Source organism: Vombatus ursinus, unplaced genomic scaffold (assembly GCF_900497805.2).
Source record: "Vombatus ursinus unplaced genomic scaffold, bare-nosed wombat genome assembly UNPS02014794.1, whole genome shotgun sequence".
NCBI classification, from domain to species: Eukaryota; Metazoa; Chordata; class Mammalia; order Diprotodontia; family Vombatidae; genus Vombatus; species Vombatus ursinus.
In genome coordinates, this window is record NW_020954572.1 from 12808256 (window position 1) to 12824745 (window position 16490).

Consider the following 16490-nt stretch of genomic DNA (forward strand, 5'->3'; position numbering starts at 1 on the left):
AAAAAATCAAAGATGTCCTTCTAGTGTTAATGGTAGGTCTTTGGGCACACACGGGGCTGAAATTAGATTCATCCACATTTCTGGGGTTGAGAAGAGTGGTATAGAGATAATGGAGTGCTGGACTTAGGATCGGGAGAGACTAAGGTTTAAATACTGACTCTAATACTTAGTACAGACAATCTATGGATTCTTTAGATTGGTGCTTTGTTTTCTCTATTCTTATGTTCTGGCAGTATTCTTGTATTATTTTGTGTATTATGGTATTCGGGTTTTTTTCCCCTTGTCATGTTCTTCTGGGTTGCCTTTTATGCTTAATTTGTCTCTACTCATCTTGTCTTCATGATCAAAGTATTTTACTTACATAGAGATCATTTGTACTGTTAATGTCATTGCTTTTTTCTTCTCTTTTTACAGATTATTCTTCAGTTTAGTATATCGGTATTTCCAATTATTTGTTCTTTTTTTTGCTGCTTTGGAGAGATTTGCCACCTTGCATTCCAAGCTAATTATGCCGTGCAGGTCATTAATTCCATTTGCTTTCTTTTAACTTCTTTGAAGATTTTAGTTTTTCTTTTGAACTATTCTGGAATATCCTACTGTGGCTCAATGTTCTCTTAGAATTCACAGTGTTCTGGACTACGTCAGGAATTAGTTTTATTGGTAATATATGCCAATGATAATAACTGGAATTTATATGACTTTAGAATTTTTAAAGAACTTTACATGTGCTATTTCATTTGGATATTAAACTCACAACTCTGATATAAGTACTAGAGGTATTATTTTACAGATGAAGAAACTGAGGTTCAGAGAAGTTTATCAGTTTTCTAGTAGTCACGTAGTTGGCAAGCATAAGAGGCAGAATTTGATCTCTGGTCTTCCTGAAACCCAATTCTATCTACCATGTCATCCAGCATCTGTGATATGGCTTTTCTCATATGCACTTTTAGCCGCTTGTAGGCTGTATAATAGAACAAATGTCTTCAGAAGGCTTAGGGAAATCGATTTGGTTTCTGTCAGCAGTACTCATGGAGTTTTCCTTTTCTTGAAAATAATCTCTAATTCATACTATCCTGCCTAGAAAGAACTATTGGCCATTCCACTCCTCCCCATCCCCCTCTCCCCCAACTCTTGGCTTTCTAGTATCCTTCTCAACTCTAGTGAATGTACTCTTTGTCACGTGATTCCTAGATGAGGTGTTTTCTTCCCTAAGATGCTGAAATAAAGCTCAAATTCAATGAAAAAAAGAGAACATTTCCAAATGATTTATGAAAAAAAGTAATTCCATCGTGGCGTTCCATTTCCAGAAAACTAGTGATTCCATGATACAACTAGCATATGTGATATTACATGAAATTTGTTTCTAAAGAAGATACAGTGAGGCTGTAGATCTGAAAGGGAGGCAGTTGATTGATAGGACCTTTAAATGTTCCCAGTCTAAACAGTCACTGCTTATTTATTTATTTATTTATTTTATTTTTTGCTTTTTACTAGGCAATCAGGGTTAAGTGACTTGCCCAGGGTCACACAGCTAGTAAGTGTCATGTGTTGTGTGTCTGAGACCAGATTTGAACTCAGGTCCTCCTGACTCCAAGGCTGGAGCTGTATCCACTGAGCCACCTAGGTGCCCCCAGTCACTGCTTATTTCATAGGCAAGAGGACTATTTGAAGGAAAGTAGAGTAAGAACTAGGCCTAATCTAATGTTGAGATATATACACATGCCTGGGGAATACTTTCATTTCTATAGTACATATTTTACTTGGAAGACTTGTAGTACTGTGGAAAAAACAGTGGAATTGGAGTCAGAGGACCTCAGTTTGATACCTAGATTTGTTACTTATTAGGCTAGTTGTTTAACCTTTCTGGGCTTTAGTATCTTCTTCCATAAAATGTGAGATTTGGAGTGATCTTTAAGCTCCCTTTTAGCTCCAAATCCATGATCCTATGACATTTGTCACACTGTTCTTAGAAAAATAGGGTTCCAGGATGGAGACTTGCCTGAGCTCTCCTAAATTCTCTACCAAATGACTTTAAAATAATGCCTCAAAACAAATTCTGTAGTGGCAGAACCAACAAAAGTACCAGTGAAACAATTTTCTAGCCTGAGGCAATTTAGAATGTTGAGAGGAAAAGTCTGTCTCACTTGGGTGAAAGTGAAGCTCAGTCCAGAGCAGGCCATACAGAGTAGGCTGAGCCCCAGCAAGCCAGCAGCAAGCATTGGGGGTGACTGAATTGGCAGTGGCTGCTTCCAGAGCTCTTAGCCCACAGACCGTAGGGGAATTGGACAGAAAGAGATTGCTGGAGACTCTTTACTGACACTGGGTGCAGGACTCTCTGTTTCACTGTCCATACAAGGTTCCAGGTAGCAGTCCCAGCACGAAGAGAAATCCTAGCACATTAGAGCCTGTGGCCACAGGGGAGTAGGGACCCTGGTCACAGTTCCAGGGAGGAAAAGAGTACTTGTGGTCACTCACAGATTAGAGTATGAAGCAGGAGGGCAGTGTCTACACCTCTCCTTAGATCATACCACCTTTGAAGAATTGAAAACTTGCAGACTCCCAGAACTAGCTCTGAAAATAGCAGCATAAAAAAACTGGAAGCTTGGAACATTCCCCTCTCCCAGGAGCACAGCCCAACTTTAATATAAAGTTAAAAGTCAAGAAATAGTCTGAAAAAATGAGCAAACAATAAAAAAGAACCTGATCATAGAAAGTTTCTATGGTGACAGGGAGGATCAAAAAGACAAACTCAGAAGAAAACCGTATCAAAAACAACTACGTGCAAAGCCTCAAAGAAAAATGTGAATTGGTCTCAGGCCCAAACAGAACTCTTGGAAGGGCTCAAAAAAGATTTTAAAAATCAAATAAGAGAGGTAGAGGAAAAAATGGGAAAAGAAATGAAAGTGATGCAAGAAAATTATGAAAAATAGAGTCAACAGCTTGGTAAAGGAGGCTCAAAAATACTGAAGAAAATAACACCTTAAAAACCAGAATAGGCCCAATGGTAAAAGAGGCACAAAAATCCACTGAAAAGATGAACTTACAAAGCAGATTTGCTAAATGGTAAAAGAGGCACAAAAATTCGCTGAAGAAAATAATTCCTTAAAAATTAGAATTGGGCAAGTGGAAGCTAATGACTCTATGAGACATCAAGAACAATAAAACAAAATCAAAAGAATGGAAAAAAAAAGAAGAAAATGTGAACTATCTCATTAGAAAAATATCTGACCTAGAAAACAGATTGAGGAGAGATTATTTAAGAATTATTGGACTACCTGAAAACCATGATTAAAAAAAAAAAAAGAGCCTAGACATCATCTTTCAAGAAATAATAAAGGAAAACTACCTTGATATCCTAGAACTAGAGGGTAAAATAGAAATTGAAAGAATTTATTGCTCACCTCCTGAAAGAGATCCCAAAAGGAAAACTCCCAGGAATATTACAGCTAAATTCCAGCACTCCAATTTGGAACTATGCCCAAAGGGCTATAAAACTATGAATACCCTTTGTTCCAGCAATACCACTTCCAGTCTGTATCCCAAAGAGATCATAAAAAATAGAGAAGGACCTACATATACAAAAATATTCATAGCAGCTCTTTTTGTGGTGGCAAAGAATTGGAATTTGAGGGAATGGCCATCATTTGGGGAATGACTGAAAAAGCTGTGGTATATGAATGTAATGGAATACTATTGTGCTATGAGAAGTAATGAGCAGGTGGATTTCAGAGAAACCTGGAAAAGTTTATATGAACCGATGCTGAGTGAATTGAGCAGAACCAGGAGAATATTGTACACAGTAACAGCAACATTGTGCCATGATCAGCTTTGATAGACTCTTCTCAGCAATACAATGATCTAAGATGATTCCAAAAGACTTATGATGGAAAATGCTATCCACATCCAGAGAAAGAACTATGGAATCTGAATGCAGATCGAAGTGTACTATTTTCTTTTTCTTTCTCATAGTTTTCCCCTTTTGTTCTGATTCTTCTTTCATGACATGACTATTGTGGAAATATGTTTAATATGATATGTATAGCCTGTATCAAATTGCTTGTTGTCTTGGGGAGGGGGAAAGGGAAGGAAGGAAGGAGAAAAAAATTGGAACTCAGAATCTTATAAAAGTGAATGTTGAAAACTATCTTTACATTTAATTGGAAAAATAAAATACTATTAAGTGGAAAAAAATAAATTCCAGAGCTCCTAGTTAAGAAGAAAATATTGTAAGCAGCCAGAAAGAAATAATTCAAATATCATGGAGCCACAGTCAGGATCACACAAGATTTAGCAGCTTCTACATTAAAGGATCTGAGGAATAGGATATTCCAGAGGGCAAAGGAGCTAGAATTACAAGCAAGAATCACCTACGCAGCAAAACTGAATAAAATCCTTTGGGGAAAAAAGGGGATATTCACTGAAATAGAGGACTTTCAAGTATTCCTGATGAAAAGACCAGAGTTGAATAGAAAATATGACTTTCAAATACAAGAATCAAGAAAGTAAACTGGAAAGGGAAATAATAAGGGATTCTGTAAGGTTAAACTGTTTATATTCCTAAATAGAAAGATGAGACTTGTAATTCCTAAGAACTTTAACATTATTAGGGCAGTTAGAAGGAGTGAGACAGAGGGAACTGGTGTGAGTTGACTATGATAGGATGATACCTAAAAAAATAAAATTAGCGGGGAGAAAGAGGGATACACTGGAAAAAGGGGGTAGTAAGAGGTTAAGTGGGGTAAACTATCTCAAATAAAAAAAGGTATGAAAGAGCTTATACAGTTGGGGGCAGTCTTCCTTTATAATTTCTTGAAAGATGATATCTAGGCTCTTTTTTTTGTTTTTTTGATCATGGCTTTCAGGTAGTCCAATAATTCTTAAATAATCTGTCCTTGATCTGTTGACTCAAAGAGGAAATAACATACACACTCAATTGAGTGTAGAAATCTATCTTATCCTACAGGGAAGTAGGAGGGGATTGTTGTTGTTTGTCCTTCGTCCTCAAAGAGGACCAATGACATCAGGAGGGTGATGTCTTGACTTGCAAGTGAATTGGATTTAAATGAGAGAGGGCTGTGCAGTCACCAGCCTCACTCTCTCCTCCAGAGTCATCTGAGTCTAGTGGAAAGACGTAGGTCGGGACGATTAGTGATGGCCCCAGATGCAGTGGGAGCCGTTGGCCTTTTTAAGCGAAGGTCTTTCCCAGGTCTCAGTTTGTCTGAGGCAATGCCCATTCAGTGATTTAAAACTAGGTAAGAAATGAGGCAAAAGATGGCTTAGTTTGCCAAAAAAAAAAAAAAATTAGTTTGGGAGGGGAACACTCTCAGGGTTTCTAGTCAGAACAGGAAGAATTGATAAATAAGATAAATGAAGGTAACTGAGATAAGTGAAGGGAGTGGTGGTGTAGGTGGGGCTGTCAGATGGAAGAGTGGATTGGGGGAGGTGGTGATCAGAAGCAAAACACTTTTGAGGAGGAACAGAGTTAAAGGAGAGAGAGAGAAAGATAAATGGGAAAAAATAGGGAGGGAAATACACAGTAATCATAATAGTGAACAAAATTTTATATCAAGTTTCTCTTTAAGGTCTCATTTCTCAAATATGTAGAGAACTGAGTTAAATTTATAAGAGTGCAAGTCATTGCCCAATTGATAAATGGTCAAAAGATATAAACAGGCCATTTTCAGACAAAGAAATCAAAGCTATCTATGGTCATATGGAAAAAATGCTCTAAATCACTATTTATTATAGAAATGCAAATTATAGTAACCTTGAAATACCACCTCACACCTATCAGATTGGCCAGTGTGACAAAAGAAAAATGACAAATGTTGGGAGGGATATGGGAAAATTGGGACACTAAAGTACTGTTGGTGGAGTTATGAACTGATCTCATCATTCTGGGTAGCAATTCGGAACTATGTCCAAAGGAATATAGAACTGTACATGCAATACTACTGCTAAGTCTGTATCCTAAAGAGATTTATAAAAAAGGAAAAGGACCTATAAGTACAAAAATATGGATAGCAGCTCTTTTAGTGATGGCAGAGAATTGGAAATTGAAGGGGTGGCCATCATTTGGGGAATGGTGAACATGGTGTAGTATATGATTGTGATAGAATACTAATGTACTCTTAAGAAATGATGAGCAGGATGCTTTCAGAAAAACTTGTAAAGACTTATATGACCTGATGCAAAGTGAAGTGAGTAGAACCAGTGTACACAGTAACAGTAATATTGTACAACGATGAATTGTAAATGACTTAGTTATTCTCAGCAATACAATAATCCAAGACAATTCCAAAGAACTTATGAGGGAAAATGCTATCAGTCTCCAAAGAAAGAACTAATGAAGTCTGGATGCTAATTGAAACATACTTTTTTTTTTACTTTTTTCTTGTTTTTAGTCTGCTTTCTTTCACAACATGACTAATGTAGAATTATATCTTGCATGACTGCACATTTATAAACTATATCAAATTGCTTGCCTTGTCAGTGAAGGGGGAGGGGAGGGATGGAGAGAGAACATGGAACTCAAAATTTTAAAAATGAATGTTAAAAATTGTTTTTACTTGTAATTAGAAAAATAAAATATTTTAAAAAAATGTTTTAAAAATAGGATCCAGTTTCCTTTTGCATCAGTATTGCAAAAGACCTATGACTTAATTGGTGTGGATAGTCTTTTCACTGACACACACGCTACATTTTAGTAAACAGTTGCTTGAGTTACTATGGCCAAAAAAAAAAAAAAATCACCTTGTAGACAGCCTTCTGGCTGGTTTAGTTTGGTCTATTGCTGAGTTATACTTGAAAGGCTCCTCAGTTTGGTGGGACCTGCCCAAGCTTTCGTTTTACTGGTGCAGTCTTCGTGAACTAAGGGTCATCTCCACCCATGGTGAGGCATTGAGTTTTAACAGAAGTTCAACCTCTCTAAATCCAGAGACACTTATAGAATTGTTTGAAAAAGCTGGTGTCTAAAGGTGAACGTAGAAAGTTGGTATCCAAAGGTGGAAATAGGAAAATACCCACACCTAGCCTGTGGTTCTTGCCTAAAATGAATCCAACTTTGGTTTAAATTTTTTTATGGCTCATGTGGTCCTTCTTCTCTGCAGTCATTGCCTTCTTATAAGTTGAGTGAAGCTATTCTTTTGGTAATATTCATTGACTGCCCCTTTGATTAAGTAAAATGGATGAGTAAGAGGAGTTGGGAGATAAGAATGATCTCATATTTAATTGTTGATAACCAATTTGATGATTTTACATATATGAGGGTACATCTCTATACAGTAACAACATGCTAAGGGCATTTTGTATACTGTCCTCCATGGTCAACAAGGTGCCATTTAGTGTTGACTCTAAAAGAATTACAGATGTGGGAAAACTGGAACACTAATACGTTGTTGGTGGAGTTGTGAACTGATCCAGCCATTCTAGAGAATAATTTGGAACTATGCCTAATGGTCTACAAAAATGTACATACTCTTTGATCCAGCAATACCACTGGTAAGTCCATATCCCAAAGGCATTAAAAAAAAAAAAGGGAAAAGGACCTATCTGTAAAAAAATATTTATAGCAGTTCTTTTTGTGGTGGCTGAGAGTTGGAAATCAAAGGGTTGCCCGTCAATTAGGGAATGGCTAAAAAAGCTGTGGTATATGATTGCAGTGGAATATTATTGTGCTGTAAGAAATCACAAGTAAGAGGATTTCGGAAAAACCTGAAAAGACTTACATGAACTTATGCAAAGCAAAGTGAACAGAAACAGGAGAACATTGTACTCAATAACAGCAATATTGTTCAATGAAGCAATATTGTGAATAACTTAATTATTGTCAGCAACACAATGATCCAAGACAATCCCAAAAGACCACTGTTGAAGCATACTATCCGCCTCCAGAGAAAGAACTTATATTGTTTGAATACAGACTACTACTTTTTACTTTCTTTCTTTCATTCTTTTTCTTTTGAGTCTTCTTGTACAAAATTACTAATATGTAAATGTTTTACATGACTGAATATGTATGATCTGTATATGATTGCTTACTGTCTCAGAATTTGGAACTCAAAAGTTTAAAAAATGTTAAAAATTGTTTTAACATATAATTGGAGAAAATTACATATAAAAGAAAAAAAACACAATAGCTCCTAGTAAGCGCTTAATAAATGCTTGTTAATTGATCGTAGCTCCTTGAATAGGTATTTTTGTATTGTATAGCTGCAACAGAGGCTTAACTGATTTTTCATCCAGGGATAAATTTGAACATGGAATTATTACATCTAGGACAGTCTTCAAAGTGCCTTTGGAAAGGTGTGTTTCACACTCTGAAATTGAGTCATCAGTTACTTCAACAAAAGCTGTTTTCTAATGCAAGTGTGAGAACAACCTACTGTGTCTTTCTAGATAATTCTCACATATATAGCCCTCTAGCTTCATACTTTCCTTTCCCCTTTCTTATACCCATATTAATTTCTAAACCATTTTCTCAGCATGCTTTTCTCCATAGTTCTTCAAAGAATCTGTCTTATTTCTTGGTCTTTTCTTTTAAAGTATGCACACAAATATTTACAATCTCAACAGCTCTTCCCACATGAGTCCTTTTGCACTTCAGCACTAAGTTGCCTGGAGTAAAAATGGAGAGAACAAGTTTGATCAAAAGGGATATACATATGAAGTTGATAGCTGCATGTAGACTTTTCAATGTTGCTTCTTCCATTTTTGGGTCCCATGGCAGTATTTTTTTCTTGTTGGTTTAGAAAATAATTCTAAAATCAATCACTGTCTTGATTCTTTAAGGTGGCAGTAGCAGTGGACAAGAGGTCTGTTCACTTTTGTTTTAAGAGGCAATGAAACTGCACCTCAAAATGCATCTGACCTGTTGCTTTTGGATGAAATTCTATTCAACACAAGGCCCCCAAGAATTCTGACAACTCTCCTTGATGTTTTCCTCAAGTTCATTGGGACTGTTATAGGCCATCTATTTTATATATTATAGTCTGATTCCCCCAATCCATTACAACATTCTGTAATACCAGATGAGCCAGGAAATGTCAATCTAATAACAAAAGCATTTAATTAAGATGTAAAAACTAAGTGACAAGTGAGAAATCAAGAAGTAGAGCCATTTTATGCTATCTATAGATAATAATAGATAGATAGATAAAAAGTACATCATTCCCTTACATCTCCTAATGTGGGTAGATGAGGATATTCTCCATTATTCCCCCTCTTTTCTCAGCATGTTCTTAGTGGCCAGTATGGAGATCTGGTTGATGTTATTTCTCCTCCTTCTCCTCTTCCAACCCCCTGCCCTTTATTCTATTAGTAGTTCAGGAAAAAATTAACTGATACACAAAAAGTTTAGTCAGCTGGAGAGGAATGAGAAATTCCAAGTGGGACTTTGGCCATCAAAAAAGAAAATGGGTACAAGCTACCCCAGGATATTAAGGGGAGTCATCACTGTCAGAAAAAGAGATAAATATTGTATATACCAAGATGCTGCTATTTGAGTTGAGACAAATGACTCCAATTTCTGAACCATCACTTTGCCTTGGAGTTGAACCTAGTTCTCATTCACTGAAGTCTAGCTCCAAGGATGGGTGGACACTGCTGGGGTATGTTATACAGAAAAGGAACTGGAAATGGCTGCCATTCACTGGAGAAACTGACAAAAAGGGATTTCAGATGGTTTTCTATCTGTCTTTATGTTCAAATGCATTAAAAAAAAATAAAAAAACAAACAAACCAACCCAGAGACCTTCTGTAGAGATAACATATAAACAAACGTATTAGGAAATCCAGTTATACAAAATATATCACATTTAAGTTGGGGTAGATACATTTATTTTTTGGTAACATACATTAAATGGCACTAATTACGCAGTAACTCTGAAGTCACTAACATGAAACCACAGAAGTGTAGCTTTACAACAGCTGCATGGGGACTTGCCATCTCTAGCTGATCCCATTTTCAGACACTCCAATAATACCCCAGAGCTATACCAATAAAGTCTTATAAGAGGTCCTGCTTCGAAGGGACTCCCATTTATTCCCCAGAGGGGCTTGCAGCTCACAGCAAGAGGACATGTTAGGTATAAAAGTAGTTAAAGCCCAGTTCACAAAAATGATCACTTTTTTCCTCTTTCTAGAAAAAAGCAAGACTTTAAGAATTCCCTTGAATTTGTGCTAGATGTGTGGGTTGGGAGAATGGGGAAGGTTATTAAGAGTTATGTAAGAGGGACCCTGGTGCACACAGATGTGTTGGACAGAGACTGTCATTAAACAATTACGGTTGGCTTCTAAATCCTGGTAGCAAGATGATTTCCAATTTGTAAATCTTTTAATGTAAATTGCAGATAAATGGAAGAGGTCAGTAATCATACATTAAGATTAATAAACAGCATTTCTTAACCGAGTGAGGGCTGGGCTTTCCACTGTTCAGAAGACAAGGCACCTGGATTTTCCCCTTCGTTTGGCTCGCAAAGCCGCTCTTGTGGCCATTTCAAAAACGTCCCTCACACCCTCTTTGGTTTTTGCTGAACACTCCGTATACCCAAATGCACCAATCCGACAAGCCAGCTCTTTGCCTTCTTCAGTTTTCACTGACTCCTGCTTCATCTTGGCCAGCTCCAGTTTGGTGGCCTCATTATGTCGAAGATCCTTCTTGTTGCCAACCACGATAATGGGCACTTTGGGACAGAAATGCTTCACCTCCGGGGTCCACTTTCCTCGGAGGTTTTCCAAACTATCAGGGCAGTCGATGGAAAAACACATAAGTATAACATCAGTATCTGGGTAGGAAAGAGGTGTAAGGCGATCATAATCTTCTTGACTAGCTGTGTCCCACAAAGCCAACTCCACCTGTTTTCCATCCACTTCAATATCTGCTACATAATTTTCAAACACGGTGGGCACATAATTTTCAGGGAATTGGTCCTTGCTAAATGCAAGCAGCAAGCATGTCTTCCCACATGCACCATCGCCAACTATAACTTTTTCCGGACGGCAGACATAGCTCAGGTGGTTCTCGAGTCCCTGCGCGCCAGCTAAGCTGCTCTGCAAGCCCCACGTTCTAGGATTCTGGCAGTTTTTACGCAAGAAACCGGCGGGCCGGTGGGCGGGTAGCGGGGCACGAGCGTGCTCGGGAGGCAGCGGCGGCGGGGAGGGCCGACCTGCCAACTTCTTGGAGTGAACTGGAACGTATTGAAGCGTCTCAGCTTGCTCGGTTCTAAGATCGTCAGGATTCCACTAGGACCCACATACACATGTGCTTTTCTTCTTTCTCTATGCGTTTGACTATAGCCTACAATTTAACTGCCTCACCGTAGGTCAGGAACACCCAAACACTCTGAATGCTAATCCCAGTCACCTCTCTGCACCATTCCACAACTCTCACTTCCTTTTCTTTTTTCCCCACAGGCTACCTTTCTTTTTTCCTTTTCCCAAGTTCATGAAGTTAACGCAATCCTTGAATTCAGGCCCAAGGCCTCTTTGGAGTGCAATATCTTGGAACCTTCTACATCACTGTGGACCTGAAGCTGTGCTGGGGTGCTCCCATTAAGTAGAGCCCTCCCTTATTTGATATAATTATAAATTGTAATTATAATTTTTATAAATTTCAAATTAATACAATTATAAATTTCAAAAAATTACTTGGTGACATACAATTTTTGGAAAAAAAGTACTATCACTAGGTGCTGCTAGTAATTATGGCAATGGATGTAGGAAATGGTTTTCTCAGATTTTTTTCTTCTATTTGCCTTTCTGCACTCTTAGTGTTGACTAATAATGATTATAGAAGTTCTAAATGCATTTTTTGCCAACACTTTCAGTAACACATCACTTAATAAATAAGAATAAGAATGCTATGCATACACAGGGCAGGCAGATATTTCACGAGTCTGCCTTCCTTGACAAACTTGAGTGCAACTGATACATTATTCTGCTGAAATAGAACCTCTGCCTCATCTACTTTCAGAAGAAAAGGAATTCATCTATCTATTTTTGTATTAAGAGCACATTGCTCAACTAGGAATCCTAGTACTGAAATAATTTCTTTTTGAATGAATGGGGGAGTGTACATTGTCAGGAGTATATCTTTGATTATGACTTTTAAAATAGCATCTGTTCAGCTGTATTTCAAGAAAAGGTCAATGAATTATCCATAGTGACCGCCAGCTGCAGCTTCTGTAAAATTACTTCAGTAACAGCAACCAGTACATCCAAGTAAAGGGATCTTGGGAGTGGCTAGGAACTTTTTACATTGAACTATTCATGTTAGGCCACACTGATTTCCCTGGAGCTGCTCTAAGACTAATATGGCCTGAATATTTTTATATCTTACAAACTGCTGCTTCTCTTCCCATGACTTTGTTGCATTGTTGCAGTTTTCTTTCTTTCTTTCTTTCTTTCTTTCTTTCTTTCTTTCTTTCTTTCTTTCTTTCTTTCTTTCTTTCTTTCTTTCTTTCTTTCTTTCTTTCTTTCTTTCTTTCTTTCTCTCTCTCTCGTAATGTAAGTGCTTTCTTACTTTGAAGAACAATTTTCCAGTTTTTTAAATCGCTGACTGAAAAAAGAGGCTTCACATTCTCTTTTAGTTGCAGGAATGATAGAAAACCGTGTGGGCTGACAGAGTATTCTAATCAGGGGCACCCACTGTAGCAGTTATTCTTGAAGTAGGGCACTCATCCTCTAGCTTTGTACTTTGGGTGAGATGCAGCTGCAGTGACTGTGACATTAAGGTCTCTGGATGGGTTTGTAACTGGTCTGAACTAACCCTGGAGGACTGGCTATTATGGTCCATCCCACTGCTTACATTTGTCTACAAAAGAGAACTCAGTGGTTGTACAGCTTGTGAGCTGAGAGGACATGCTTTTTTTTTTTTTAACTAAAGGAAAAAAACCCCAACCCTGTGCATGACCAAGCAGTTTTCCTTTGTGCAAATTGTAGCGTGAGGAAGCCGGTTTCCTTCCCCCATTTTCACCAGTGGCACTGGCTAAGTTGTCAGTCAGCATCAGGCCAGCCAGCCATGGTTTTAATTGCTTGTTATACTGTCATTGGCTGGACTGATGCTGGTTGACAACTCCCTTCGGCTGCTTTAGCACACTAGCAATTTGAGATGCTGCTGCTGAAGCTGCTCTTTTAATGGTGTTACTGAATCTTAGACTGCAGATTTTCTTACTACCATATAAGTAACAGTGAGAGTAGGGATGTGACAGAGCCCCTAAATTCTCTTTTGTGGTTCCAGCTCTGTCTCTGCTTTTATCTTTCTCAAACATATAGACAGTCTTGCTTGAAGTACCCCTTTACCCTTGATTTGAAGAACTGCTAAAGGAAGAAATAAATTCCAGTGAACTTGCCGTTGATTTTGGGGTAAATCTGGATAAGTCAAGTCAGCAAACATTTATTAAGCACCTACTGTATGCCAGGCACTGTGCTAAACCCTGGGATACTTACAAAAAACAGTCCTTGCTTTCATCAGAGTGCATACTTTTAATGGGGAAAACAACGTGCAAACGGCTGTTATGTACAAACAGCATATGTATAGTCTAAGTTAAACATACTCTCAGAGGGAAGGTAAGACTGGAAAAGTCTTCTTGTAGAAGGTTGGAATTTAATTGAGACTTGAAGGAATCCAGGGAAACCAGGAGGTGGAGATGAGAGAGAAAAAGAGAGAGAGAGATCTGGGCATGGAAGACAGCTCCTGAAAATGCCCAGAATTTGGAGATAGAGAGTCATGTGTGAGGGACAGCAAGGATGTCACTGGATTGCAGAGTATTTGGTTGTGGTAGTAGGGGAGAAGAAGAGAGTGTAAAATGTAGGAAGACTAGAAAGGTAGGAAGGAACTAGGAGATAAAGGGATTTAACAGCCTAACAGAGGATTTCGTATTTGATCCTGGAGGCAATGGGGAGCAACTGGAGTGGATTGAGGTGGGGTGTGAGGGGTGAACGTGGTCAAACTTGGTCTTTAGAGAGATTAATTTGACAGTTGAGTGGAAGATGGAATGGAATGGTGAGAGACTTGAGGCTGGAAGACCAACCAGCTGATAAGGGCTTGCCTCAGGGTGGTGGCAGTGTCAGAGGAAAGATGTTACAAAGGTAAGAATGACAGGACTTGGCCCCTGATTAGATTTATAGGGTAAGGGAGATGGAGGAGTCAAGGATGCCACCGAAGTTGTGAGCCTGGCATACCGGGAGGATAGTGGTACCCTCCACAGTAATACAAAAGTTCTTAAGAAGGGAGGACTTGAAGGGAAAAGAGAATTGAGTTCAGTTTTGATGAGGCATTTTAAAAATGGATCATGGAGAGGCAACATGGTATTATGGTTAAAAGGCTGGCCTCTAGATCGAAAAGGCCTGGATTCATGTCCTGTCGTAGAAACTACCCGTTGTATGGCCCTAGGCAAGGCATGATTGTATGGCCCTAGGCAAGTCACTTAACCTCACAATTTCTCCAGGCAACTAACTCTCTGAGACTCCAGGTAGAGGAAACATCCTCAATGGGGGTTCCCTATACCAGTGAAATGAAAGCTCTGGTTTTAAAAAAAATAAAGAAAAGGATAACATTTTAGAATTTGAAGGGATTGTAGGGTGTATCTGGTATTAACTCTGTTTCTCATCTCCATCATATCTCAGCTTTCCTTCTTCCATATGTGTTTTAAGCTAGCCAATATTGTCTCCTAAAATGTGATGGTCAGAACTGAATCCTGGACTGCAAACATATCTGACCAGGGAAGAATATGGCAGGATATCCATTTCATTCAGGGAACATTTCTCTTAATGCAACCTAAGACCCAGTTACATTTTTATGAGATGTCATTTCACACTGTTGATTCATTGGACCTACAATGAATGAAATCCATAGGTCCTTGTCCCAGGAGCTATCTTCTCTCTATCTTCCCCGTCCTATACCTGTGCAACTATTTTTTAAATTTTTAATTAATTTATTTTGAATTATCAACAATCACTTCCATAAGCTTTTGAATTTTAAATTTTTCTCTCCCTCCCCACCTCCTTCCCCAAGACAGCGCGCAATAGGCTATACATATATATTCCTATTAAACATATTTTCACATTAGTGATGTTATAGGTAAGAATTAGAACCAATAGGAGGAACCACCAGAAAGAGGAAACAAAACACAACAAAAGAAAAAAAACCAGCAAATAGTATGCTTTGATCTGCTTTCAAACTCCATAGTTCTTCCATAGGCCTTTGGAGATGTCTTAGACTCTTGTATTGCTGAGAAGGGTTAAGTCTATCAATATTAGTCATCGTACAACATGACTGTTACTGTGTATAACATTCTCCTGGTTCTGCTCACTTCACTTTGCAACAGTTCATGTAAGTCTTTCCAGGTTTTGTTTCTGAAATCATCCTTTAATATAGCACAATAATATTCCATCACAATCATATACCACAACTTGTTCAGCCATTCTGCATTTGATGGGCATCCCTTCAAGTTAATGCAGCTATTTTTTTGAATTCGTGTGCAGAATTTTATAATTATGTCTATTTTATTCCATCTTATTAGATCCAGCCCATTGTTCTACTCTGTTACTATCTTTTCTGGATTCTCATTCTCCAACATATCAGCTCTCCTAATTTTGTGTCATCTGCAGAATTGATATGTATGTCACTGGTGTCTTGATCCAAGGTAATGGTAAACATGTTAAATAGAATAAAACAAAAATCAGAGCCCTTTGGCACAATACTGTAGACCCTCTTCTACATAGACCAAATAATAATAGCTAGCATTTATATATCACATTAAGGTTTGCAAAATACTTTACAAATTCTCTCTTTATCCTTATAACCCTGGAAGGTAGGTGCTATTATTATTCCCATAATTGGGCCAGGTCATTCAACCAGTTCTGATTCCACATTACTTTAGTATCCTATCTGCAGAGCAACCATGGAAGACTCTGTGAAGAGTCTTGCTAAAATGGTCAGTCAGAAAGCATTTATCAAATACTTGCTATGTTCCAGGCTCTGTGCTAAGCCCTGGAGGTGCAACAAAAGGCAAAAAACATAGTTACTGTCTTCAAGGAGCTCACATCCTACACTGATCTTTGGATCTATTATACTTCCCTGTTCTAAAAACCGTATCCCAGGTATCTAATAACCTTTTACCAAAGGAAATATGGTTATTAATGAAAGACTTGTTCTTTGTGAAACCATGCTGACTTATAGGGCCTGGGTTCAGATATTATTGGGACAAGTCACTTAAACCCCCTTGGGTCTCATTTTGTCATTTGTAAAATGAGGAGTTGGACTAGATCACCTTTGAAGTTCCTTCCAACTCTAGCCTTGCGATTCTGTGATCTGTGATCCTGATATGAAGAACTTTCCTTTCTAAATACTCATGAAATGAGAATGGAAGCCTAAAAAATTAAATAAAGTTTGTGGTGGGTCATGGTAGGTGAGTAGTAGTAAACTTCCTTCTCTCCTTCCTTCCTCCCTCCCTTCTTCCCTGTCTTCCTTCTTTCTTTCTTTTTCCTTT

General features: G+C 38.2%; 1 protein-coding gene and 1 pseudogene across 1 annotated transcript in view; one reads left to right on the forward strand and one right to left on the reverse strand.

Moving 5' to 3' along the window:
* The window catches only part of NUBPL (nucleotide binding protein like), a gene marked incomplete at its 5' end in the record, with an annotated part of 302534 nt that overhangs the window by 89665 nt on the left and 196379 nt on the right, over positions 1-16490 (forward strand).
* LOC114048973 lies at positions 10432-12372 on the reverse strand (annotated as a pseudogene).